The sequence below is a fragment of the Bombina bombina genome, chromosome 4 (genome assembly GCF_027579735.1).
Source record: "Bombina bombina isolate aBomBom1 chromosome 4, aBomBom1.pri, whole genome shotgun sequence".
In the NCBI taxonomy this organism is placed as follows: Eukaryota; Metazoa; Chordata; class Amphibia; order Anura; family Bombinatoridae; genus Bombina; species Bombina bombina.
The window spans coordinates 415,314,873-415,338,570 of record NC_069502.1 but is presented as its reverse complement, the minus strand read 5'-3'; the positions used below and the strand labels follow the sequence as shown (position 1 = coordinate 415,338,570).

General features: G+C 40.2%; 1 protein-coding gene across 1 annotated transcript in view; it reads left to right on the top strand.

Moving 5' to 3' along the window:
* Window positions 1-11,321: 11,321 nt before the first annotated feature.
* The window catches only part of PLAAT1 (phospholipase A and acyltransferase 1), a 717,153-nt gene continuing 704,776 nt past the window's right edge, over window positions 11,322-23,698 (top strand). The window contains exon 1 of the mRNA XM_053710223.1: window positions 11,322-11,366. The gene's annotated coding sequence lies outside the window, so the exon portion shown is untranslated. The remainder of the gene's footprint in view (window positions 11,367-23,698) is intronic.

Genomic DNA, 23,698 nt, shown 5'->3' with positions numbered 1-23,698 from the left:
CATGCCGAAACATGGGTTATCATAGCAGCTTCATGATATTTCTTTACATTAGGAAGGCCTATACCCCCTTTCTCAATAGGGGATTGAAGAATATGGGCTGCTACTCTGAGTCTTTTGTTGTGCCAGGTGTATGAGTTGAATAGGGCCTGGAACTTACGAGTTAAGGATTTGGGAATTGGGATGGGAATACAGCGGAATAGATATGTAAGTTTGGGGAGTATCATCATTTTGAGGGCCGCTACTCTGCCCATCCACGATATCTCGCTATATCTCTTAGAGTTAAGCTCTAGTGTGATTTCTTTCAGTAAGGTCTCATAATTTTCCTTGATAGTTATGGATTTCGAGTGTGAAAGGAACACCCCTAAATGGCGTATTCCTTTAGTGGACCATTTAAAGGAGTAGAGGAGCTGGATTTTATTTCTTTCATCCGGGGGCATGTTAAGGAAATATGCCTCTGTTTTGCTAACATTGATCTTGTAGTAAGAGAGTTCACCAAATCTCTTTAGTAGGTGCAGTAGTGGGGGAAGGGAGTCTAGGGGTTCTGTGAGGAAGACAGTTTATTCATCCGCAAACAGGGCCAATTTCTGGAGAGTGTCGTGTAATTGGAGTCCCTGTATAGCAGAGCATTTCCTGATAGCGGCTCCCAAAGGCTCGATTGCCAAGACAGACAGGAGCGGGGACAGGGGACATCCCTGCCTTGTTTCATTGGTTATCTTTATCTTGAAATGCTTCTTATGAAGCCACTCCTTTGTTGCCTGGGCAGTGTGTTTGGGATCATTGTCATGCTGAAAGACCCAGCCATGTTTCATCTTCAATGCTCTTGCTGATGGAAGGAGGTTGGCACTCACAGGCCTCTAGTTATCAAGCCATCAACCTCAAATACGCTGGAATTCCGCAGCGTATTTGTGGCGAGGCTGATTCGCCTAAGTTATCAAGCCCTACACACTGGCAAAAGTAGAATTTTGTGACGTAAGCTTCGATCCGCCGGACTCCAACACAGATCACTCCAGATGTTCCGCACACAAGTTTGGCACAATCTGACTACTTTTGGGAGTTATCAAAAAACTAGCAGGTACGCTTGGCACTTTTCCGGCCCAGCGTACCTGGTTTTCAATCCTTCACCCTGGAGGCGGCGGATCCCATAATAATCAATGGGAGTCTGACCATAGCGAAAGTTCATGTTCACTGCTGCCCGACATCCCATTGATTCCTATGGGAACTGTCTGCACCTAACACCCTAACATGTACCCCGAGTCTAAACACCCCTAATCTGTCCCCCCCTACACTGCCCCAACTAAATAAAGTTATTACCCCCTAAACCGCTGCTCCCGGAGCCCACTGCCACTCTAATAAACTGATTAACCCCTAAACAGCCACTCCCGGACCCTGCCACCACTATAATAAATATGTTAACCCCTAAACCGCCGCTCCCGGACCCCGCCGCCACTATAATAAATATGTTAACCCCTAAACCTCCGCTCCCAGACCCCCGCCGCCACTATAATAAATATGTTAACCCCTAAACCACCGCTCCCGGACCCCGCCGCCACTATAATAAATATGTTAACCCCTAAACCGCCGCTCCCGGACCCCGCCGCTACTATAATAAATTTATTAACCCCTATCCTGCCCCCCCTACACCGCCTTCACCTATAATACATTTATTAACCCCTATCCTGCCCCCCCTACACCGCCGACACTATAATAAAATTATTAACCCTAACCCTAACACCCCCCTAACTTAAATATTAATTAAATACATCTAAATATTATAACTCTTATTAACTAAATTAATCCTATTTAAAACTAAATACTTATAAATAATAATTATATTGTAGCTATTTTAGGATTTATTTTTATTTTACAGGCAAATTTCAATTTATTTTAACTAGGTACAATAGCTATTAAATAGTTATTAACTATTTAATAGCTACCTAGTTAAAATAAAGAGAAATTTACATGTAAAATAAAAACTAACCTAAGTTACAATTACACCTAACACTACACTATACTTAAATAAATTATTCGTATTTAAAACTAAATACTTACCTGTAAAATAAACCCTAAGATAGCTACAATGTAATTAATGATTACATTGTAGCTATTGTAGGATTTATATTTATTTTACAGGTAACTTTTGTATTTATTTTAGCTAGTTAGAATAGTTATTAAATAGTTATTAACTATTTAATAACTACCTAGCTAAAAGAAATACAAAATTACCTGTAAAATAAATGCTAACCTATGTTACAATTAAACCTAACACTACACTATCATTAAATTAATTAAATAAATTACCTACAAATAACTACAATTAAATACAATTAAATAAACTAACTAAAGTACAAAAAATAAAAAAAAATAAGTTACAAGAAATAAAAAAAATAAGTTACAAACATTTCAAAAATAGTACAACAATTTTAAGCTACTTACACCTAATCGAAGCCCCCTAATAAAATAACAAAGCCCCCCAAAATAAAAAAATGCCCTACAATATTCTACATTAAAAAGTTACCAGCTCTTTTACCTTACCAGCCCTTAAAAGGGCCTTTTGCGGGGCATGCCCCAAAGAAAACAGCTCTTTTGCCTGTAAAAAAAAAAATACAACCCCCCTCAACATTAAAACCCACCACCCACATACCCCTAATCTAACCCAAACCCCCCTTAAATAAACCTAACACTACCCCCCTGAAGATCATTCTACCTTTAGCCGTCTTCAGCCAGCCGACCACCGATGGAACAGAAGAGGAGATCCGCAGCGGCCGAAGTCTTCATCCAACGGACGCTGAAGAAGTCTTCCATCTGACTGAAGTCATCATCCAAGGGGCGCTGAAGAAGTCTTCCATCCGACTGAAGTCATCATCCAAGGGGCGCTGAAGAAGTCTTCCATCCGACTGAAGTCATCATCCAGACGGCGTCTTCAATCTTCATCCATCCGGAGCGGAGCGGAGCCATCTTCAGACGAGCCGACGCAGAGCCATCTTCCTCCACCGACGGACTAACGACGAATGACGGTTCCTTTAAGTGATCCAAGATGGCGTCCCTCGAATTCCGATTGGCTGATAGGATTCTATCAGCCAATCGGAATTAAGGTAGGAAAAATCTGATTAGCTGATTGAATCAACCAATCTGATTGAAGTTCAATCGGATTGGCTGATCCAATCAGCCAGTCAGATTGAGCTTGCATTCTATTGGCTGTTCCGATCTTACATGCACCTGTCTATTGGCGGACTTACAGCTATTACCTGCCTTCCTCTCCACAGATTAACTCTTTCCTATCTAAAATATTCTGACCTATTGGTGTATATCAAATATAAGCACAACTTATTATAGGATAAATAGCCTATTGATCCTTCAAAGCGTTTAAATAAAAAAACATAACATAAAGATATATTACATGGATTGTTAAAAACATTAAAATTAATAGTACAGTGGATAATTTGATATCGCAATAATTAAAAACTGAAATTCTGTTAATACAAATAATTCAAACTGATAGCTTATTCACAGTCGTACAAATATAGTCAGAATGCAAATATAAAAATCCTCTACAGAGATGTGTCAATACATTACACTAACAAGCATAAACATATATATTCAGTTTGCCCTCATAGATGTATATGGAGCAAATAGTGATAATAGTGATAGGGCTCCGGGAGCAGCGGTTTAGGGGTTAATACATTTATAAGAGTTGCGGTGGGGTCTAGGAGCGGTGGTTTAGGGGTTAGTAACTTTATTTAGTTGCGGGGAGCTCCGGGGGCGCCGGTATAGGGGGTAGAACAGTGTAGTTTAGTGTGGGTGCTTAGTGACAACTTGTCAATAAAGCTGTCAAAAGCCGAAGAGCAGCGAGATCGTATGAGTGAGAACTATCACAGTCCACTGCTCATCGCCCCGTACTTGGTGCGCATCTTTTTGACAGATTTATTGATAACTTTGGCGAGATTTTTCAGGTCCGCGTCGGCGATGGTAGGCGAGCTTAGGCGGGCGTATTGGGCCGGTGAAGGCAGGTAAGTAGACACATTGATAACTAGAGGCCAAAATCTCACGATAAATGGCCCCATTCATTCTTTCATGTACACGGATCAGTCGTCCTGTTACCTTTGCAGAGAAACAGCCCCAAAGCATGATGTTGCCACCCCCATGCTTCACAGAAGGTATGGTGTTCTTTGGTTGCAACTCAGCTTTCTCTCTCCTCCAAACACGACGAGTTGTGTTTCTACCAAACAGTTCTACTTTGGTTTCATCTGACCATATAAAATTCTCTCAATCCACTTCTGGATCATCCAAATGCTCTCTAGCATACTTCAGACAGGAATTAGAGGTTTTTTGGGGGGATAATTGGAGTTAAATAATAACAGAAATGGTCCCTTATATTAGAATTACAACACATATATATGTACCTATATGTTATATAAAATATTACCAAATGGGATCCATATCTGGTGTGGGATCTCAGAGACAGAACTAAACAACTAGAAAAACTAATTGTATAAGGAATACAATAGGATTCACAGCAGAGATTACCACAGATTAAGTATCATATAGACTCCAAATAGAAGATTCAGATAAGGATTATATCAAATATTTTAAAAAGTTCCATGTCATTCATACCTTAATATCTTTATTAATATACCTAGGAACCAACATTCACACAAAAGTAGCGAAAAAAAGTTTAAAAACACTTAAACCCAGTCTTGTAATAATTAGTATGCTGAGAGATCATGTAAATAACAAGTGCCTGCTGGCCAATATCTAAAGTAAGCTAAGCCCTTACAATCCGAGGGCTGATTAACTTTTAACTTATATTCTAAGCAGGCACCAAAAGAACTATTATTTTGTTTCTGGTGTCCTTCGACAGCTCCTTGGTCTTCACTATAGTGGAGTTTGGAGTGTGACTGTTTGAGGTTGTGGACAGGTGTCTTTTATACCGATAACAAGTTCAAACAGGTGCCATTAATACAGGTAATGAGTGGAGGACAGAGGAGCCTCTTAAAGAAGAAGATACAGGTCTGTGAGAGCCAGAAATCTTGCTTGTTTGTAGGTGACCAAATACTTATTTTCCACCATAATATGCAAATAAATTCTTTCCAAATCAGACAATGTGATTGTCTGGACTTGTTTCCACATTTTGTCTCTCATAGTTGAGGTATACCTATGATGAAAATTACAGGCCTCTCTCATCTTCTTAAGTGGGAGAACTTGCACAACTGGTGACTGACTAAATACTTTTCTTCCCCACTGTATATAAAAACCTAACCCTTCTCAAGTTATTTAAATCTACTATTAAAAATTAAAGTTACAAAAAAATAACAACTAAGTTACACAAAATAAAAAACACTAAGTTACACAAAATAAAAAAGAAATGATCAAATATTTAAACTAATTACACCTAATCTAATAGCCCTATCAAAATAAAAATGCCCCCCCAAAATAAAAAAAACTAGCCTACACTAAACTACCAACGGCCCTTAAAAGGGCCTTTTGCAGGGCATTGCCCGAAAGAAATCAGCTCTTTTACCTGTTAAAAAAATACAAATACCGCCCCAACAGTAAAACCCACCACCCACACAACAAACCCCCCTAAATAAAAACCTATCTAAAAAACCTAAGCTCCCCATTGCCCTGAAAAGGGCATTTGTATGGGCATTGCCCTTAAAAGGGCACTCAGCTCTTTTACTGCCCAAAGTCCCTAACCTAAAATTAAAACCCACCCAATAAACCCTTAAAAAAACACTAACCCCCGAAGATCCACTTACAGTTTTCGAAGACCGGACATCCATCCTCAATCAAGCAGCAGAAGTCCTCATCCAAGAGGGCCGAAGTCTTTATCCAAGCCGGCAGAAGTCTTCATCCAGACGGCATCTTCTATCTTCATCCATCCGGGCGGAGTGGCTCCATCTTCAAGACATCCGGCGTGGAGCATCCTCTTCTTGCGACGTCTTTTGAAGAATGAAAATTCCTTTAAATGACGTCATCCAAGATGGCGTCTCTTACATTCTGATTGGCTGATAGAATTCTATCAGCCAATCGGAATTAAAGGGGAAAAAATCCTATTGGCTGTTGCAATCAGCCAATAGGATTGAGCTTTCATCCTTTTGGCTGATCCAATAAGCCAATAGGATTGAGCTTGCCTTCTATTGGCTATTCCAATCATCAAGGGGATTTTTTCCCCTTTAATTCAGATTGGCTGATAGAATTCTATCAGCCAATCGTAATGTAATGGACGTCATCTTGGATGACGACATTTAAAAGAAACTTCATTCTTCAAGAGACGTTGTAAGAAGAGGATGCTCCGCGCCGGATGTCTTGAAGATGAAGCCGCTGTGCGCTGGATGGATTAAGATAGAATATGCCGTCTGGATAAAGACTTCTGCCGGCTTGGATGAAGACTTCGGCCCACTTGGATGAAGACTTCTGCTGGCTTCGATGAGGATTTCTGCCGCTTGGATGAGGATGGGTGTCTGGTCTTTGGGGGTTAGTGTTAGGTTTTTTAAGGGTTTATTGGTGGGTTTTAATTTTAGGTTAGGGATTTTGGTCAGTAAAAGAGCTGAATGCCCTTTTAAGGGCAATGCCCATACAAATGCCCTTTTCAGGACAATGGTGAGCTTAGGTTTTTAGATTAAGGTTTTTAGATTAGGTTTTATTTGGGGGGGTGGTTGTGTGGGTGGTGGGTTTTACTGTTGGGGGGTATTTTTTTTTTTAAAGGTAAAAGAGTTGATTTTGGGGGCGTGTCCGTGCAGCGTTCAGGGAAGGACGTAATTTCTGAGGGCTCCGGCCGAAATTACAATAATCCGCTGGTTATTGTGTACTAACGGCAAGATCAAGTACATAACTTATAAGGACATCACAACTCTAACAGCTGTGGTCCCATATCTGCTTTCCTTGCTGTTTTTATGAATCTGGGGACTCGGCTCAGAATATTAAGGCCTAGGGCAGCGGCCCATTGTTAGGTAACCAGTAACAGGGTTACTGGTGCTGTCGGACTACTCCGACTTACCAATTCTTCATTACCACATAGCCCACCTCTGGAGAGACATTACACAGAACAGGCAATTTACAACTAACAGTCCTGTAGAAGTGTGCACCCCTATTCCCACTGTTCACAAGATCACCTTAAGATGGCGACCGTATGGGAAACAAACATAGAGCAGGAGCTGGAGCAGCGCTTTGCTAAACTGGAATCTATTCTCTTTAGAATATTTCAGCGATCACTCCCGTTGGACTGCACAAAAAACACTCCATCTCCGATGGAGCACATAATGGCAAGAGATCTGGTACATACCCCTACAACATCCACAAACAAAGATGGCGACCGGAGAGATATTACATTAAGGAGCCAACCTTCATGTACAGAAAACCTCCTTATACAGCAGACAGAGCGAGTTCTACATAAAACGACGGGGGATTACAAAACTAACCATTACAAAAAAGAGGCAGCCTTGACTGACTTTCACCTGCAGACCGCATTGAAGAGCACCGGTGCGACAGCAAGGACAGCACATAATATATGGCCGCTAAACAGGAACATTCCTATACCTCCCGTTCCAGGTAAAACAGCTATGGCTAGCACCAGCAGGCGGCCGGGCTCTGATGCTGATATCAATATAGCATCACTGGAGCAGAAACCCCTAATTGCGAGACCTCCGCTGATATATGGCGAAACTATTACAAGTACAAAATCTAGCCAGGTCCGACGTGCCCTGACCAACTTAGTCCAACTAATTAAGGACGGGACCGTCCCTGTTGCTCCTGATACTGGTGAGGCAGCTACGATCAGCACTAGCAAACGGATGATGTCTGCTGCCAGAACCAACCTCACAGTGTCGGTGCAGGGGCCCCCCGCTGTTAGAGCAACATCAAAAGCAAGCGCTAGTAAGCAGATTTATGCGCTGGATAATATATCCCAATATGACTCCTGCAGCGACTCTCCACATGGGACTAATACTTTACAGCTTGCAGGCAAAAACAACTCAATCTTCATAGGGCACTTACAGAGAGAGAGCTGTCTTACTAACTTGCTAAGGACAATCAGTGTCTGCAACGAGTCGCTGCTTAGCTTGCACATAGACCCAGGGGGCTGATATCTGGTAAATGTAAACCCGGTCTTTGTGTTCACCTGAACTTTAGACCCACTGTTCAAGTTTACAGTACATTTTTAACGTTATGTTATGTTGGATTGTGTTCTCTTTAGCAGTTATGTTTTACAAGATGTTTATCTGATACCTCGGCACTTGATCACACAGGGACCGCTGACACTTCACTGCTAGCTGCTAGCTTTTTACAGACTAATCTTTATAATATGTCCTGCTAATTAGTATTTGATTTACAGTGTCTGCCTACATTTCAGTTGCTAACATAATGGGGGGTAGTGTAGTCCTGATATGCATCGGTCTAACGGTGATGTGGCTAATAACATTGTGTTCCAGTCATACGTAAGTTTATATCAATAATGCATATCACAATAGGGGTGCCTGTTTTACAGTCTCTGCCTACATTTAGTCCCCAACATTATATCATGGTCTGTCCTGTTTCATGCCAGCCCATATTTATAACATGCACTACCGGACAACTATTGCCACATATGTCATAGCCTGCATTATAGACACAGACAACACAGTGTGGCAAGTTATGTCTTTTTAAAGCCACAGGAGATAACGAGTTTACAAGCATACACCTGCTCATTACACATTACTGGGTGGTATGGGGCAGAACATTAACTATCCTTTGTCTACTAACAATCAACTTGATCTTTGGAGGTCTTGAATGTGTTTCATCTTGTTTGTTTTACAATATTTTGTTTATATAACCTTACCCAACTCTATAAAACCCCAACTTTGTATGGATATAGATTAATCAAAGGCCCAAGAGTGGTCTGGAAATTCATTATATGGGGAGAAAATGAGGTTTGACTTTACGAATCAACGTATATTTTGCATGAATCAGCATCTGTTTTCTTATCACTTGCATTTTTAGTTATGTATGTATACTTCCTCAATAAAAAATGTTTAAAATCAAAAAAAAAAAAAAAAAAGATGTGTAACAGATTTTGCGGGTCAAAGTTAAAAAAAAAAAAAAAAAAAGGGTTGATTTCTTTGGGGCAATGCCCTGCAAAGGGCCCTTTTAAGGGCCATTGGTAGTTTAGTGTAGGCTAGGGTTTTTTTTTTTATAGGGCTATTAGATTAGGTATAATTAGTTTAAATATTTGATCATTTCTTTTTTTATTTTGTGTAACTTAGTGTTTTTTATTTTGTGTAACTTAGTTGTTATTTGTTTGTAACTTAGTCATTTGTTAGGTTTTAAAATATTTAATATAGTTAATTTAATTGTTAAATGTAATTGTAGTATAATAGTTAGGGTAGGTTAATTAATAGTTTAATATAGTTTAACCCCTTAATGACCACAACACTTTTCCATTTTCTGTCTGTTTGGGACCAAGGCTATTTTTACATTTTTGTGGCGTTTGTGTTTAGCTGTAATTTTCCTCTTACTCATTTACTGTACCCACACATATTATATACCGTTTTTCTTGCCATTAAATGGACTTTCTAAAGATACCATTATTTTTATCATATCTTATAATTTACTATAAAACAAATTTATAAAATATGAGGAAAAAATGGAAAAATACACTTTTTCTAACTTTGACCCCCAAAATCTGTTACACATCTACAACCACCAAAAAACACCCATGCTAAATAGTTTCTAAATTTTATTCTGAGTTTAGAAATACCCAATGTTTACATGTTATTTGCTTTTTTGCAAGTTATAGGGCATTAAATACAAGTAGCACTTTGCTATTTCCAAACCACTTTTTTTCAAAATTAGCGCTAGAAACATTGGGACACTGATATTTTTCAGGAATACCAGAATATCCCTTGACATGTATATATATTTTTTTTAGAAGACATCCCAAAGTATTGATCTAGGCCCATTTTAGTATATTTCATTCCACCATTTCACCGCCAAATGCGATCAAATAATTTTTTTTCACTTTTTCACAAATTGTTTCACAAACTTTAGGTTTCTCACTGAAATTATTTACAAACAACTTGTGCAATTATGGCATAAATGGTTGTAAATGCTTCTCTGGGATCCCCTTTGTTCAGAAATAGCAGACATATATGGCTTTGGCGTAGCTTTTTGGTAATTAGAAGGCAGCTAAATGCCACTGCGCACCACACGTGTATTATGCCCAGCAGTGAAGGGGTTAATTATGGAGCTTGTAGGGAGCTTGTAGGGTTAATTTTAGCTTTAGTGTAGTGTAGTAGACAAACCCAAGTATTGATCTAGGCTCATTTTGGTATATTTAATGCCACCATTTCACCACCAATTGCGATCAAATTAAAAAAAAACTTTACATTTTTCACAATTTTAGGTTTCTCCCTGAAATTATTTACAAACAGCTTGTGCAATTATGGCACAAATGGTTGTAAATGCTTCTCTGGAATCCCCTTTGTTAAAAAATTGCAGACATATATGGCTTTGGCGTTGCTTTTTGGTAATTAGAAGGCCGCTAAATGCTGCTGCGCATCAAACGTGTATTATGTGTATTATCCCTATGTCTAGGGATGAGCTAATATTTAATGTAAAGTTAGCGGGTTGTTAGGTTTAGGGGTTAATAGCTTAATTTAGTTTATGGTGATGTGGGGGCTGGCGGTTTAGGGGTTAATAGGTTTAGTAAGTAGTAGTGATGTCGGAGGGATAGGGGTTAGTAACTTTATTAGAGTTGCGGTGGACTCCGGGAGCGGGGGGGATAGGGGTTAATACTTTTATTAGAGTTGCGGTGGGCTCTAGGAGTGGGGGGATAGGGGTTAATAACTTTATGTAGGTGGCAGCGAAGTCGGGGTGGCAGATCAGGGGTGTTTAGACTTGGGGAACATGTTAGTGTGTTAGGTGCAGGGCCGGATTGGGCAGGCGGGATACCGGGAAAAATCCCGGTGGGCCGCCAGCTCTGATGGGCTGGCCTGGACTCAGCTGCTGCAGTAGAGAGCAGTGCCAGCAATAAAAGCAAAACATTTTTTTGATGCGAATCATGCGATACATATAATTAAATTCCCCCCAATTGTCCTGATTTTAGGGGTATGTGTCCCACTCCCTGTCCAGAGTGCTGTCTGTCCCGCATTGCACCCAGAGCCGCTCCATTATTGATTACATTTTTTTTTAAATAAATCATTCCTATTGTGTTGGGTCAAACCTGATCTTGTGACTCTATTATAACCAATAGCGTAATGCACCACATGATGAGTGAGTCAGTGTGTGTCATGTGGTTCCAGTCAAGTTTTTGGCGGCTCTGAACTTCAGAAGTGGGAGTACGTGGGATGCTGGTCATAAGGATGAAACCTTGGTCTATTTCTCAATGGAGCTCAGTAAGTCACAGTTACATATGTGATTGAGGCAGATTCTATCTGTGTTAATGTAATATGTATGGGGGGTGGCCACCTCAGCAGCCAGCTAGATAGAGACGGACTGCAAGAGAAGGCAGCAACAGGGAAGTGGAGGCTGAGGTTGCCGGTCTGAGAGTCCCTGGGTCCTGGACTCCTGGTGGTCAACTCACTCACTGTGCTTCACTGATTGCTGAGCTGGCTGTACCATAGTAGAACTTTGAAGTTATGTTCATCATTAGATCCTGCAGCTGCTGCAAACAGGAAGCACAGTGAGTGAGTGTCAGTAGTGACCTGGGTGGGAGGAGGTGCAATTTGCTTACTGGCCACCGGCATTCTCCTTGACTGAGTCGGCAGTGGTAAGTTCAAGAGCTGTGCCTGTGTTTCTGAGCTAGGGAAAGTTATGTGACAGCACAAGTCCTGCTACTTGCCCTGCTGTCAGAGAGTAGAATGGTGAGCGAGTGAACAACTAGCAGCCAGTTTTGTTTATATTATTTACTGTCTCAGCCGTTTTGTAATTAGAAGTTGACAGATTTACAGCAGCACCACGCTGCCCTCTCTCTCTCCCTCCCCCATGCTCCTTGTGTGTTGGCTCCAGGCTGCTTGAATGACCACATAGGGAAGGAAGCACATTATCTATAGAAGTTGTATTATCCCTGGAACTCACAGGTCAGTGACACTGAGCTGACATGCCTAACATTTTATTATTCCTATTTGCAGGCACAGTTTATACAATGACTGAAACAAAAAAACAGCCACATCTAAATTAAACTGTGGGGTGGTACTTATTTGTCCCTTCTGTATTAAATAAATGTGTATGCTATGCCTAGTTGTAGTAGAATGTTCATGTTTTGTGTGTCTGCCTATAAGAAAGTGAATGCTGTGTAGTGTGCATATGCTGTGTATGTGGTGTGTGCATGCTGTGACAGGATCTATGTTTATGTTGTTTGTCTGCTGTGTGTCTGAATCTAGGTGTATGGGGGGGGGGTGTCTGCATGTGTGTGGTGTGTGTCTGCATGTATGTGGTGTGTGTATGTGGTGTGTGCATGTTGTGTGTCTGCATGTATGTGGTGTGTGTATGGTGTGTGTATGCATATGTTGTGTGTCTGCATGAATGTGGTGTATGCATTTGTTGTTGTGTGTCTGCATGAATGTGGTGTATGCATATGTTGTTGTGTGTCTGCATGAATGTGGTGTGTGTGCATGTTTATTTGTATGCTCTGCAGGGTGTGTTGCTGTGTATTTGAGACTCTGTACATTTGTGTGTATGCTGTGTAATGGTGTTACTATGTGTGTATGTTAATTTGTATGCTCTGCAGTGTGTCAGGTTTTGAGGACAGACATCAGGCTTCCACCCTTAGTGAGTGTTGAATTGCTAAGAGTACTAACAAATGTATGTATGACACAAAATTTACAGTATTTATTTTATTATGTGTAGACATGTTGTTTTTACAAATTAATATTAGGAATTTAATTTATTTTACATCAGTCTCATGATTTTTTAGAGCCATTTCACATCCCTGCTCCTGTCTCACATATCATACTTTTGTCCACTCACCCCCTGCTTGCTGTATAATTACCTGATGCCCCCTGCGCTCCTCCTCACTCCCTGCCTGCTGCATTACCTGATGCCTCCTGCGCTTTGTCATTAGTACTAATGTTTTAATAAAACAGGATGAACTGCAGCATTATTTCTGAGTGGCAAGTTTCAGAATTTGGAGGGGGCGTGACTGGGCTGAAGGGGGCGTGGCTGGGCCGGTCTATACAAATTTCCAGGGCCGGTCTGATTTCCCAATCCGGCCCTGGTTAGGTGTAAACGTAATTGGTTTTCTACCATAGAAATCAATGAGAAATCTGGCAGCATCTGCTTTCAGACTCCCATTGATTCCTAAGGAATCTGCGGCCTCCAGGATGGCGGATTGAAAACCAGGTACGCTGGGCCAGAAAAGTGGCGAAATTTGATAACTAGCAAAAGTTGTCAGATAGTGCCGAATTTGTATTCGGAACATCTGTAATTTCGTAAGCATCGATCTGTGTCGTATTGAAACTGGCGGGTCGTATGTTAAGTCACAAAATTCACCTTTTGCCGGTCTTTAGGCTTTGATAACTAGGTCGAATCAGGCTCACCACAATTACGCTGTGAAATTCCGGCATATGTGCGGTTGACGGCTTGATAACTAGGCCCCCATGTCTCAAGCCTCAGACATCAATGAATTTGCCTATATCCTTCCATCGCCTGCTAGTGGATCGGAGCATTGGAGTACACTATCTTTTAGGTCTTGGACTATCCCTAAGCTTATGGCTAAATTGCAGCACAGGGGCATTTCCCACCTGGCACCAGCACTGAACAGGTCTCTTTACATACTGTTGCTACATTTTTGACTCAGATTCATACTTTTCTGAATTCAATTACAATTTCTTTTCATGAGCTTCAGGCTAGGGTTGATGCTCTGGAGAGTCAATGATCCTCCATTATGACCCCTGAGACACCCTTTGTTCTTGGAACTGTTACTGTCCCAGGCCCTTTGCCTATAGACTCAGGTATGGGTGCCAGTGCCCCTGTTGTTACTCCCACGCATTTTGTGCCAGCTAGCATTCAGAAAGATATATTAGAGGGCAAGAATGTCAATTTGGCTTTCCTTCTAATTGAGGCCCATGATGTAGCTGAGAATAAATCTTATGCTTGTGGCGATGTCTCAGTGGTAGTTAAGTCTAAGGACCATAGACTCAGCTGCAAACTCTCTCTCCTAGATTTTGTTCTTGCTTTTACCATTTTCAGGGATTTCATCTGCTCTGTAAGCCCGTTTAGAAGGGAGGAGTTGGATCTCTACCTCTATAAGTTAGTGCAATTGGGTCAGAGGTACGGTGGCTCTGCCTTTTATGACTATCAACACTCTTTTTTCCGCTAAGGCCACTGCAATACTTGCTTAATTTCAAGTGATGACTGATTGTAGGAATTTATATACTGAACTGTTTTGTCAACACTTTGCTGGGTTCAGGTCCCCGGTTTGTGCCAATTGCCAGTCTTCTTTACATAAACTATTACCTGGTGCCCTAATATGGAATCCTCTGTTCTTCCGGGCAATTCCAGGGCAATCGCTGGCATTCTCCCAACCCCGGCTCAATCTGTTCAGTTGGATAAGTTAGGGCGTACTATTAGTTTTTTGGGTAAAGCTTAGATTTGTAGTAATTTTAATTATTCCTCATGCAGTTACAGTCTTCCTGACTAAGCCGCATTAACAATGTATAAAGCAGAAAGTATGTGGGAGCACTACAATTGCCAAAGGTAAATAAATGTAAAATAAATTTGCCCAAATTCAGAAAATAAAATTAACAATTTATTCTAAAATAATCTTATACAATTATATAAAATTAATACAAAATGAAATGGGGCATCTCCGATATACCAATAATATAAGACAGTATAAAACAGGACTAGTAGCCTGCAGCAGTTTATGCGTGCATAAATGTACTCTCAGTGTATATAGTGAATGGGGGATATGGTTTAGCCCCAATGTCCAGATCTGTTTCAAACGACACCAGAGAGGTGTTGGTACAAAGTCAGGTTAAGTGTGGAAATAGACTGGTCTAACACACTTAGGCCTCGCTTCCATTGAGTCGTAATTCAGTTTGCGTGCACTCGCAAACCGTTAAATATGCTGTCGAAAGCAATATCGTTTATCGACTGTTTCCAATGGCGTGTTATACCTCAATATCGGCAGCTGGACTCCGGATGCCGAAAAAATCTTTGCGTCCCATAGAAAGTAATAGAAGCCGTTAGTCAATAAATTATACCAGGTTTCCAATGAAAGCGTAAACCGTTAATATACTGTCGGAGGCTGACGATACATTGAGAAATATTACACCCAGCTCAACTAGGTGTAAAAGAGGAAAATTGTACTTTTTGAGACCTATTTTCTTTTGAAATGATAAAACTTGCAAATAATGCAAGTGTTTTAATGTAGAAATAAATTGTTATAAGTAATATTTATTGTTGTCTCATATATAGAAATAGTTGAACTTATATTCTAATAGAAATATCAGTATATATTTAAATATAATAATATATGCAAGAACATATCTACAAAATGCAAACTAGACCTATGCCTAGGGCAGCAATACATATTACTTATATTTATGAAGTGGTAAATATAATTATATAAAAAAATAGTATTTGATTATTAAAAATATGGATAAGTGTATCTTTATTTTTCTTGAGAGGTGATCACCGGTAAGGAGCACGGACATTAAACGTAAATTCTATAGCGTAAGGTCGGGTTACCTTAGCAACTAATTGATTTTCAAGAAATCCGATGGAAGCGTTAACACAACTTTGACGTACAGCTACATGAAAAGAGTGACTGCACGCTATCCGCAAAATATTTCAATGGAAACCTGGTACTAGAATGAAGCCGTAAATTACTTTTAGCTGTCGGCCGCTTCGATAGCTTACGGCTCCATTTTTAACGACTCAATGGAAGCGAGGCCTATGTGGGTAATTAAGTGACCACATAGACCGCAACAATTTGAGCAGTTGGATCTTCACAGTAGTGTAAATAGCGAGGTTTGTTCTCCAGCAGGGGAGTATGTGACAGTACCTTATTTTTGTTTGGTACTTGATCCGGGAGCTTAGCCGCCTCTCTCAGCATGTGAGTCTCCTCTGAGTTTGAACTTGTTCGCCCAGGTAAAGCTGTTCTCAAGGGTAGTAGAATTAGGATAATAGGACCATCCACTCTTAATGCAAACAGCATGCAGGATGGCAAATACAAAGATGTCTTTTCTCTCTTTTTGAACTGTGTCTCACAGGTATTTGAGCTCCGGTTCTCAAGTAAGTGTAAAAGTAGGTTCCAAGATAGAATATTTGCTGGAAATTCACACTTACTGTAGATGAACTTCACTGCTTCAAGATAGTCTAAAACAGACTGCTCCAACATCAACGCATTTCACCCTGCATGAGGGCTTTTTCAAGATGATTTCTAGCAGTCTCATACAACTTTAAATACAGTTACAGCCCGCTTTCTTCAAACGTGGTATTTGAAATTACTCATATATTCCAATTGTATACAATCTGTTGTAAATATAGCTGCAAGCTGATTTATAAATATTATAACCAGATAGTGCATATATAAAGAAGAAGATCACAAAGTATCAAATTAAGCAAATCAAAAAAGCAAAAAGACTAATAAAATAATTAATACATTAAAATAAAATAAATATGGAAATAATGAATCACTTAGTGTTTCTTAAGAAGGAATTAATATATTAGGGCTATATGTATACAGAATTGTGCAACTTTCAAACCTCAGTAAATGTTGTATATAAGAGGTGATTTAAATGTTATACTTAGGCATTAGTCTAGAAGGAAAGGGGCTATATCAAGCTCTGTGTTTAATCCTTTGGGGTACAGAGTTTCAAATTTATTGATGAGTTCAGCCTCTTTTAGGAGTAGCATTTCCTCTATATTACCCCCTTTCCAATCTGGTTTCACAATACAGAGACCCCAGTATTTCAGATTGCAAGTTCTGCCACCATGTACTTCTTTAAAGTGTTTATAGAGTTGTGTATCATCCTTGTTTTTTTCTATAGTCAGGAGATGTTCTCTGATTCTATCACCCAAGTAGATTAAATTACATATGCATTGTAATGCGTAGATAACTCCTTTACTAGGGCATCTGATCAAATCTTTAACTAGTGAGGAGTTTGGTAAATTAGCCTAGCGCACAGTCCTACTCTGCACATTTACATTTAAGGTGCATTAACACCCTACACTTGCACGCCTTCTTAGTTACACACCCTTCACACACTGTGAGTCAGTTTATGGTGGATTGTTTCACATATGGGTTTTATAAAAGTTTTATCACTCTGCCGCAATCTACTTTTGAATGCAAAAATCTGTTGTCAGTGGCTGCTGACATGGTAGCAGTAGATTCCTTACTCCAGTTTGAGTTAGACAAAGGTTTTATTTTTGGGGCTTTTTCTGTACCACCTTTTCACTACTGGAGGGTCAATCCAATTTGGTTGGTGAAAGGTAAATTTTCCAATAAATTTTGTTTGATTTATGATTTGTCAGTACCTCATTCTTCACACATACCTAGGGGCATATTTATCAAGCTGGAGCCAGAAACAGCAGTTATGAAGCAGCGGTCACAAAGACCGCTGCTCCATAACCTGTCCGCCTGCTCTGAGCAGGCGGACAGACATCGCCGGAAATCAACCCAATCGAGTACGATCGGGTTGATTGACACAGCCCTGCTGGAGGCCCATTAGCCACGAGTCTGCAGTGGGCTGCGTTGCACCAGCAGCTCTTGTGAGCTGCTGGTGCAATGCTGAATACGACAAGCGTATTGCTCGCTGTATTCAGCGAGGTCTGGCGGACCTGATCCGCACTGTCGGATCAGGCCCACCAGCCCTTGATAAATAGGGGCCCTAGTCTTAACTCCTTAATTACTTCAGAGGAATTTTAGCTTAAATATGCCTCAGTTGATCAGGCTATCCAATACATTATCAGTGCAGGTAAAGGTGCTTGGCATTCTAAAGCTGATATTTCTGATGCTTTTAAACTCCTCCCCATATTATTATTATTATTATTATCGGTTATTTGTAGAGCATGAACAGATTCTGCAGCGCTATAAACAAAGGGGAGTATAAAACAATTAAGGGATAAAGTGGGTAGAGGGCCCTGCCAAGAGTTGCACTGTTGTAATCCACTCTTAAGAAGGTGATCTACAAACAGCTTAGGCTTACATGCTAAGGGGATTCAGGGGATAGCAATGGAGGAGTGGAACTGGTATAAAGTAAGGTTAGCATAGGTTGTATGCATCCTTGAACAGCAGAGTCTTTAGGGAGCGCTGGAAGCTTTCAAAACTAGGGGAGAGTCTTGTGGGGGGCAGAGAGTTCCACAAGATGGGAGCCAGTCTGGAGAAGTCCTGTAAACGGGAGTGCGATGAGGTAACCAGAGAGGAAGAGAGTAGGAGGTCATGAGCAGAGCGAAGGGGACGGGAGGGAGAGTATCTAGAGACAAGGTCTGAGATATAGGGGGGAGCAGTGCAGCTGAGGGCTTTGTATGTCAGAGTGAGAATTTTGTGTTTGATCGTAGAGGCAAGAGGAAGCCAGTGAAGGGATTGGCAGAGAGGAGCAGCCGATGAAGAGCGAAGTGTAAGGAAGATGAGTCTGGCAGAGGCATTCAGTATGGATTGTAAGGGAGCTAGGAGGCAGGTGGGAAACCAGAGAGGACAGAGTTGCAGTAATCAAGGCGGGAAAGAATGAGAGAGTGGATTAAAATCTTAGGAAGTGTCTAATTTTTGATTTTTTGATGTTTTTAAGGTGGAAGCGGCAGGCTTTAGCCAAGGACTGAATGTGAGGAGTGAAGGAAAGATCGGAGTCAAATGTGACCCCGAGACATCGGGCATGTGGGGTAGGGGTAATGATGGAGTTGTCGACAGTTATAGAGATATTGGGGGTGGAGATTTTGGAAGAAGGGGGGGAAAATGAGGAGCTCAGTTTTGGAGAGATTTAGCTTGAGGTAGTGGGAGGACATCCAGGAAGAGATGTGAGAAAGACAGTTAGTGACACGGGTTAGCAAGGAAGGAGATAGGTCTGGTGCAGAGAAGTAGATTTGGGTGTCATCGGCATACAAATGATATTGGAAACCGTGGGACTTAATTAGGGAGCCTAGTGATGATGTATAGATTGAGAAGAGAAGGGGACCAAGGACAGAGCCTTGCGGTACTCCGACAGAAAGTGGTGACGGGGCAGAGGAGGCCCCAGAGAAGGCTACACTGAAGGTACTGTTTGATAGGTAGGAAGAGAGCCACGAAAGGGCTGTGTCACAGATGCCGAAGAATTGCAGGGTTTGGAGCAAAAGAGGGTGGTCGACAGTGTCAAAGGCTGCGGACAGATCAAGGAGGATAAGCAGAGAGAAGTGACCTTTTGATTTTGCTGTAAGTAGGTCGTTGGTGACCTTAACAATAGCTGTCTCTGTGGAGTGATAGGGAAGAAATGCAGATTGCAGGGGGTCAAGAAGGGAGTTTAACGTAAGGAAATGGGATAGGCGTGCATATACTAGTTTTTCGAGAATCTTTGAAGCAAGAGGGAGGAGGGAAATAGGGCGGTAGTTGGATGGGGAGGTAGGATCAAGGGAAGGTTTTTGAGGATAGGTGTGACCAGTGCATGTTTCATTGATGAGGGAAATGTACCAGTGCTGAGGGAGAGGTTGAAAATATGTGTTAGTATAGGGGTAAGGGTAGCAGAGAGGGAGGGGAGTAGCTGTGAGGGGATAGGGTCAAGGGGACAGGTAGTGAGGTGAGAGCTGTTTTGCAGAAGGCTACCTGTAGTAAGTTAGATTGCAGTTGTTGCAGCTGAGTGGAAAAGTCTGTGTATTTTCTCTGAGTTTGGGAGAGGATGTGTTGGAAATCAAACTAAAGGAGAGAGATATTAGGTTAATGATGGTCCAGCAAGAGTGTGTTAAAGGAGTGGGAGGGTACATTTAAGCTGGGGGTCAATCATGCAGAAACAGAAAAAAAAAAAACATCAACAAAATATTACAGAGATAAGAATGAGGCTGAGGTATACCAGGGGTGAAATAAAACCATTAAACAAATATACAGACAACTGGGCAATAGCTGCTTAAACTAACTTAACATAATGGCAGACATAAAATTGATAAAATATGCAATGAGCTAGAGGTATGCAAATTATGACTAGCACAGCCTGTAATTACAGAGTCATGGTAGTATATACATTTAAAATAAAAACAAAACAAAATGAATTATCACTAAATATACAAACACATAGAATAAAACAACTTGGTAGGTAAAATATAATGAAGCTGTTTTCCAGAAGGCTACCTGTAGTAAGTTAGAGGGCAGTTGTTGCAGCTGAGTGGAAAAGTCTGTGTATTTTCTCTGAGTTTGGGAGAGGATGTGTTGGAAATCAACGAATGTTCGTTAATTACGCTAAGATACTTACATATTTATGACAGATCTAAACAGAATCAGACAAGTCAATGGCTAACATGAATATATATATGTTTTTGTATGTCTTATAGTCTTTACACTATATACTTATAATAGATTCGTTTTACATTTGGTTTTAATAGGATGTTTATTGTAAATGAAATAACGAAAATAGTAACTTCTGGTTTTCAACTTCCGGTTAATTTAACAAGCTGTCTAGGAAAAGGGTATATATAGCTGCCAGCTACTCATATAACCAGTCTTGATAAAGGCCAATATTTGGCCGAAACGCATTGACAAGCAGCTGGTAAGCATAATTCTAATCTATCTAATTGTGGTTTAGACGCTCTGCACTATTTGTTTGTAATTTTACAGGTTATCCCCTAAGATAGATATTTAGGATTCACTCAAGTTTAAAGGGGACCATTGGATTCTCATCACCAAGAAAGAACCATCCACACTTCACCTTTCTAGGATCACCATCACTGGGTTCTTCACCATCAGGAAACAAGTTGGATTCTAACATTTCATTATCCTTTGTTGAACAACATTGGGATATGTTTTTATTTGGATTGTGACATTGACTGTTACACACATATTCATCTAACATTTATTTAAGTGTTTGATATTCACACTTTTTCTTTTTTCATTTTTGCTTTTGTGATACTCACAGGACAACACATTGTGTATTATTTTTGATTTTTTAATTTTTCATTTTTTTCATTAATTTTTTACTGTTTTCTCACATTTTATGCACGTGCATTAATTATTAGTATTTTTCTGTTATCATTTTTGGTGCACTTATTATATCACTACAACTATCACCTGAGAATATTGCATTACCATGGGGTATAATCTACCTTGTTTTACCCTTAAATGGTACTCATAGAATACTGTTTCAACAGAATAATGATCTAACATAGCATCGTTCAGTGGCCACTGGAAAGTTTTATTGTTCTTATTATGAACTTTCATTACAAAGGGACCTGCAAAAATTAGAAGTATGGGCAGGTAAATGGAAAATCAGATTTAATACGGGAAATGCAAGGTTCTACATTTTGGAAGTAAAAATAAGCAGGCAACGTATTATTTAAATGGGACAAGACTTAGCCAAACACAGGAGGAAAGTGATTTGGCGGTATTAATAGATAACAAGCTAAAGATGAGTGCATAATGCAGGGCAGCAGCTTCAAAGGCTAATAAGATACTAGCATGTATTAAAATAGGCATTGACTCAAGGGAGGAAAGCATAATTCTGTCACTATATAAAGCCCTGGTAAGACCTCACCTTGAGTATGGAGTGCAGTTCTGGGGACCAATCGCAAAAAAAGATATTGCAGAACTAGAAAAAGTTCAGAGAAGGGCCACAAAGCTAATAAGGGGATTGGATAATTTATTGGAGAGGCTAGCCAAACTGGGTCTGTTTTCATTAGAAAAAAGGCACTTAAGAGGTGACATGATTACTTTATATAAATATATTCAAGGCCCATATACAGAGATGGCAGAAGCTCTGTTTATTCCAAGAAAATTGTTTGTGACCAGAGGTCACAATTTAAGGTTGGAGGAAAGGAGATTTAATCTCCTGCAACGGAAAAGTTTTTTCACTGTAAAAGCAAGAAAATTGTGGAACTCATTACCAAAGGAGGTAGTGAATGCCAATACCCTAGATACATTTAAAAATTATTTGGATACATTTCTGTCTATAAACAAAATTCATGGATATGATTGCTAGTATTAAATGGGTCACCTTTTAGTGGGATTATTTAAGCTTAACTGGAGCTTTTTGCATATATTTTAGATTTGTATAGGTTGAACTCAATGGACTTCGGTCTTTTTTCAACCTCATCTACTATGTTACTCATCTACTATATAAGTATGTGTCATCTAACACTAAGAAGACACATAATACTGCTTGGAATACTTTTAAGTTGTTCCATTCTTCACATCCTAATTTAAACTACAGTATATCCAATATATGTTGGCTTGCGTAGCCTATTGCCACTCACAGTTAAAACTCTCTCATAATACAGATAAATTGTATTTGGCAGGTATTCAAAATGTCTTAGCATTGTTGTACCCCGATAGACCCTCCTTATTTGATGCACATCCTATCAAAGCTATTTTAAAAGGAATTCAGAAGAGTAGCACCCCTGTTATGCTGGAAAAAACAGAAAACAAGTGCAGCCCGATCCAAGAAATGGGTTGCTCTTGTTTTCTGTTTTTTTCCACATTTGAGTGGATCAAGGAAAATATTCACTGTTACCTCAAGCTTCAACCGACCATCCAGGGCACCTACGGAGGCAATCCAGGAGACAGAGATGTATTGTTATTTCATTTCCCCACTTTCACATCCATCAGGGATTTCATCCGGATATATCTTCCATGATTTCCCTGCGCTCATACTGGTACTTTTTTAGCACCCCTGTTACGGCTGTCAGGCTTCCAATTACTGGGGAGATTTTCCGTAACCTTTCTGATCTTTTGTCCAAGTCCCCTTTTGGCCTGTTACCCAATCTGTCCCTTAAAGCTGCCATTTATTTGGCCTTTTATGGTTTCTTAAGAACAGGTGAATTCACGTATACTGGTAATAAGTCCTGTACGCTCCTCATTAGTCAGTTAGATTCCCTGATCATTACTGTCTGCATCTAGATTCACATAAGACAGGGGCTGACATTAATATTTAGCATTTTAAGACAAATAACTCATGGTGCCCAGTAGCTGTCTTGGGCCAGCTTATGCTTCAGCTATCAGGTAGGCCTAGGGATGGCCCGCTCTTACCTTTCCCTTATGCTCCTCTTACTCAACTCGATTTATTAAACATTGTCGCATACTTCTAGTTAATTTAGGTCTTAACCCTGAGTCATTTTCTGGTCATTCCTTTAGAATAGGAGCTGCTTCAGCACCCTCTTGACATAGGTTCCTGCTCATGTCACCAAGAGAATAGAGATTTGGATTAAATCTTGTTTTGCTAGATAAATTCCTGATCCACAAGTTGAAAAGTCTCAGGCTTTCTCTTTTTTTGGCTGAATAACTTTGTTGTATTATTTAATAAACATATTTCACCCTCATCCTACTTTGTCTCTTTGTGTCCCCTTTTAAGCATACTGACCATGTGTCTACGGCAGACCTCAGGTCACTTTCCCTTTACCTTATTGTAGCTCTCTGTTACATTACAGTAAGACTCTGAGTACAAGTAGGAAAGCTGGCCTATATTTAGTCTGAATTTGTAGGAGAAGACTTACCCTATATATACTGGCTCATGCCACATTCACCTTGTCTGTGTTTCCTTTTCACTTCCCCCACCCACCACATCCCTTTATTTCCTCTTTTCTCTTTATCATTTTCCTCTTTTAGGCATACTTT